Below are 6,000 nucleotides of genomic sequence, written 5' to 3' on the forward strand. Positions count from 1 at the left end.
ACAAGTCAGTGCTTATAGGTTTGTCTTTATATAGAAAGTTAATTTAAAAGAATCATAAAATGATAGAATAATTCAACTTGGAAGGGATCTTAGGAGGTCTCTAGTCCAACCTTCTGTTCAAAGCAGGACCATTGAATTCAGAACAGGTCACTCAGGACTTTGTCCAGTAGGTTATATGAAAACCTCCAAGGAAGGAGGTTGTATTTCAGTGTATCTCTGTTATCTCGTGTTCTTCCTGCTCTGATGTGAAGAGTTTGGCTCCATTTCCCCAGTAACTTTCACAGTGGGATTAGTTCCCTCTTAGATCATATTTTCTCCAGGCTAAACAACAACAGTGGAAGAAGAAGAAGAAAAGAGAAGACAGTAGCAACAGAGACCCCAAATAACCCTTGTCATTAGCATTACAGAGAGTCCTAAGTAAAGAAAACTACTACAGAGCCTGTTGTCAGTGAGACAAACGGTAGTGGAGGTCTGGCTAAAGTATCTTTCAGAGTAAAATCCAGTTAAATTTCTTATTAAACCTGAAAATAAGCCCCTGATCAAGCCCAACAAAGATAAATAAAAACCAAGTAATTTTTGTGTACCCTCAGAATTGTACAAGAAGTTAATGCTGACTTCACCAGATACATCGTAGAGAAACATAGTCCTCTAATACTCACGATTCAATCTCATGCATATATGCACTCTAATGGAAAAGAGCCACAATGGCACCAGACTATTGATATTTCTACCCTGTTGTTTAAGTAATGCATAACATTTAATATGTCAAATGGCACAACCGTTAAAAAAACAACTAATTACTGGATACTCTTCTCACAAATCAATGATGTTATTTAGAATTGGACTGTACAAAACAATGGGGGTTATATACTCTGAGAGGCAGTGCTACATTTAATACTGGAAGAGTCTTAGAGGCTCATTTTCTGTGGTTTTTAGCCTGGTTTGATGAAGAAGAGAAGTAATAATGATTATGCTATGTGTACGTATGATCAGTGCATTAGTACCTTTAGAACATGTTGTCTAAACTCAAGCAAATTTGAGAGGGAGGCAAAGATCTCAAAGGTATTAAGTTATTGCAGATTTTATGGAAATTGACAGCTGTGCAGAGTAGAGAGAAGTTGCTAACAATCTTGAGCCCCACCGAGGGAGCAGCTACAGCGTGGATCAACACTTGGTTGACCTCAGAGAGTCCACAGTGGATCTCCAGGTCTAGCTACAGAATTTTAGATGTGTGTTCTGTGGCTCACAAAAGGAAATCTCTAAATTTATCTTGATTGACTCCAGTCAGAATACTCGTTCAGCTGAAAAAGTTCTGGCCGAAAAAGACTGCATTGTGATGCATTAAATATCTGTCACAAATATTTGAGTCCAAATATTGTCTATTTTTACAAAAGCTGATCAGTTCTCTGACAAAATTAGCCTTTAATCCTTTGTGTGGCTCTTTATGAAACCATCCATAAAAATGTCACTAATGAGCCAAACTTCAAGCCCCATCTTTCCCCTCCCCCAAAAAGGCTTGGCTTTTGGAAGGATGAGTTTCAGCACGGATTAATCATGATTTTCACCCAGAGCCCTAAAAGGCTCTCAAATGCACCTGAACAGTCTAAGTGAAATTTTCCTGTAAATTGTGTCTGTCAAAGGTTGACACAAATAGGTAAAGTATAGCAAAGTTACGATCACATGCAAACAATAGCTCTTTATCGAGTTTTCTCTGCTGATTTTAGTGAGAGGTATGTATGGTGTGTGCCCAATCACAGAGGACAGTCCACCATTTGCGTAGTCTTAACATAAAATAATTGTATGGCAGACTTATGTCTCTCCCTAGCTGCATGCCCATATTTGATACAATTAAATCAGAGATGGCAATAAGCAAATATGAATGAAAATAAAGAGAAAGAACAAAGATCACAATGATTGTGATTGTGCTTATGTAGTCATGGACATCCTGCTGGATTTTGCTGGGTGTCTAGAACAGAGTGAGGTCCCCGTGATAGGACATGATGAGTAATTTTCTTGGGTGTTGGATTTGGCCAGTAGGTCATAGTTCAAAATGGAAACTTGCGTTTAATTATTGTACAAACTCCTACCATACTTTTGAATGCTAAGTAAACAATAACCTCAGCTTCACTATTTGAAGTTGACTGAACAATAAATTCTGTGCGTATATGAAATATATGTTTCATTTAAATATGAGGTTGTCAATTGTTGAAAAAACTCTTGCAGAAATCATCAAGAAAATACTTATTTATTTATTTTTTAGATAATCAGGTTAATGCTGTATTATTTATTTATTTATTTATTTTCTTTACATGGCTAGAATGACTATCATGAATCCTAATTTAGAGCACTTACTATTGAAATGGAACTAAATAATCGTAAAACTAGAATTGATAATAATAGGTCAAGATACCTGAATTAGGATATGAGTAGCTTTATTGCTTATGGATTTCACTAAAATTGCATCTGCTGTTTATGGACTTTGAATAGAACTATTGTTAATAAATAGAATGCTAAAAAATGGAAAGCTTCACATGCATTTTCTTTATGGCATGCATTCTAAAAATTGGAAAATATTCATAGTAATAATAAGTAATACATCTAAATGGAAACTTTGATTATAATGTTTTCATTGTATCTTTCTCTTCTTTGAAGTTTTATACCCAAAAGGTACTTAACTAATCATCAGGTATTATCTTCCACTTTCAGCTGTTTATGAAATAAAGAAAATAAATGAAATGAGCTCAAGGATGGAAATAGCTATTGTACCAGCAGTGAATAACCATTACAATTTATCCAGCAAGTTGAAAGCTTTGCAGTAAAGTTACCTCCAAAAAAGTTGTGGGTTTGCTGCAAAGGCCTGTGGGGAAAAAAACACTCTATGTGTAGTTTACTACATTGTTGACCACATCCTGGTAGACTTCATCAACTTGTGTACCTGAAACCAGCTGCAGCTTGTCAGTGCTAGCTTAGTGTACATGCTGGCTTTGCATGTGTGGTTCATTTTTGACTGGGCTCATCTGTGCAAGCTAGCTGCTCTCTGTTTCTCACATGTCTCAGTCAGATGGTCACTTCACAGCCTGACATGTGAATGCAAGACCTGGGCTGGAGCAAAAGCCTAGAATACTCCCATCTGAAGTCTTCTCAGGCTTTAAGCTTTGGATTAAAGCCTTATGGGAGTTTCAAACTGATAGAGGTTTTGCTCTGTATTACTGGAAGTCAGAAGACTTCAGCTATGTTACAGTTTTCTGTTGTTGAACTCTCAGCATGTGGAGCCTCACGCAAGCAGTCCACACCAGTTACAGGGGCTGTGGATCTGTGTGTGAATGAGCACAAAGGCCAGAAGCTGAGTTCTGGGCTCAGTGTTTGGGTTGAGTGAGTTGCAAGCTGGTCATATCCTGTGTACTGAGAGAGGAAAAGAACGTATGCTCTGTAATGCGTTTTCTGTTATAATCTACGTTTTTGTTACAGCAGCTGACTGTCTGTGTCATGTGGCTGAACAGAGGACTTCTGTGACAGTTACATGTTGTTTAAAAATTATGTCTATTCACTGATGATGCTACTTCATTTTTCTCAAAACAAACCACATGAAAATAAAAATCCTGATCCTGTTTTAAAAGTAACAAATTTGAAAATATATATTTATGTATTTATTTTCAGCTTCTTACCTTTTTGTTTTTGGGTGTTGCACTGTAAATGGGACATACTTTCAAGTTTTTCTCTGTAGCCACATGGGTGGAATTAATTTAAAATAATGAAAACTTACCTTGTCACATGGCATTTTAACTTAAGGAGCTAAATTTCCAATGAAAACATCTAAATATATGTTATTGCAGAAGTATTTCTTCAGTGTGTTTGAAGTTAAATGAGGTTCAGAGGAGTTTAAGAAGGTACTCTCTGCTTTGCAAAGTTAAAAAATTAAATTTTAAAAAAGGCAGTTTTAATGTGCATCCTGATTTGTTACAAAATTGCTTTAAGATGACCTTTATCATCTTAAAGAGCAAGATAAAAATAGAAGGGCGGGAGGAACAAAAAACCATTAATTTCTGAGGACTCATGCTGGGACAAGTGAACTGGAGAAAGTAGCAAGCAGAAAAGTGTATACATAATATTCCAAAAAATCATATTTTAGTGACAGATAATAATTTAGTTATTCCTGAGATGCACTAAGAGAAAACCCTAGCCATCACTCAAATGCAGATGAATCTATCCAGGAGTATGGTAGGTGCTGAGGAGTGAATTCTTGCATTAAGAGTGGGAATCTGTGAATGGTGTACCCAGATTAAATAATTCAATATTTATTCATTTGTTTCCCATTCTTATCGTGCTTCAGGGCTGGGTGGGGTTAGAAGGCCTTGAAGTGTAAAGCAGTGACAAGGAATCTCTCCTGCCCTGCCACGGTCAGGACAGGAGAACCACAGACCTTGGATACAACGCCTCAGAAAAACTATCTCAGAAAGAAGGTACAAAACCACTGTGAACTGAAAACCAGCCAAATACTTTGCAGTAACCTTGGCTTCTCCTCAGATTCTCCTCTCCACTTACTAGCCTTATTTAGTTTGCAAAATCTCACATTATCACAGTCTGAAGTTGCAGGGCTGCAATGGAACTTGGGAAACTTGTTTCAGTAAATATTAATTCAAATACTGACCACATCTTGGACAGGACTGAGCATTGCCTGGCTAACAGATGTAATACATAAATGTTGGCTGTGGTTTTGGTACAACCGTGTGTAATATCTTACATGTTCCTGTTTTCTACTTCATAGAATGTCTGTGAGACTGGGATATTTGGTCTGAAATATTTTGCTATTGCTATGTCTCTCTTTTCTCTCTCTCTCTCTCTTTTTTTTTTTTTTCTTTTTTTCCTTTTTTTCTTTTTTTTTTTTTTTTTTCCTTTATATCTTTTCATCTGAAAAATGTTTAAATCCATTTAAGCATACATAGCATCTGGGATGTTTGTCCCAGAAGCAGCAGGAGAGATGGGAATTCCTAGATGCTATTCTGAAATTTCAGTTTGGGGACTAACTGGGAATTTTATATTGCATGTAAAAGGGCTAGCATGATATTTTGCTTGCACAGATGAATTAAATGGAAATGTTCTTTGTGTAGATGTACATACATATATTTTATCAACTCTGTATGTCCTAATTTATATATTCAGATAAAAAGTAGATGCCCTTCCATTTTCAGTGCCTCTGTCTCTTTATTTAAGTGTAGCTTTCATGTATAAATGATATTTCAACAGAGTTATTTAGTGTAAGCTTCATGTTAAGCCATATCGGACATGATCACTGAACTGAAGTTGTAGCATTTATATATTGTGCTAAATTTGTGGATGAAGAAGATTTGCATAGGCCTGACAGTCCTGTAAGTTTTTATTGCCCACAGATGAGAGTGGAAGCTGTGACCAAATAGAAACAATGTATGTTTGCAGTTATAACATAACAGTAAGACTAAAATTAAGGGAGGTGTTGAGTGCAATCTATCAATATCTAATAGATAGACTTATTTATACAAGGTATGCCACTGATAGATATTAAGTGTGTGAGAGATGTATTGGTTCTATTCATGTAACCAAACTGAAAAGAAGGATGGTGATTACAATAATAGCACATAATTTAATGTATGTAGAGCCAAGATGCTACATTTTCAAATAATAATAATAATAATAACAATAAAATCTGCATGTCAAACAGATCCTTATGTTTTCTGAACGTGGTGTTTTGAAATCAAACAGAGGTCTGATTTTTAGGGCACTGCTAGAGTTAAGACAGGTATCTATAGAAGCAGTCCTTTGATAGCTAAATAGGTCAGAGAAAATCTGGTTTGTCTGAAGATCACATTGGCACTTGAAGTGGTTTAACCTGGAAGGAAGCTAAGCACCAAACAGCAGTTTGCTCACTCCCATCCAGTTGGATGGGGGAGAAAATCAGAAAAAAATGGTAAAACTTGTGGGTTGAGATAAAGACAGTTTCTGTCATCCATGCTGGTTGTGTTCCCT

Source organism: Aythya marila (assembly GCF_965140915.1).
Source record: "Aythya marila genome assembly, chromosome: 5".
Classification (NCBI taxonomy): domain Eukaryota; kingdom Metazoa; phylum Chordata; class Aves; order Anseriformes; family Anatidae; genus Aythya; species Aythya marila.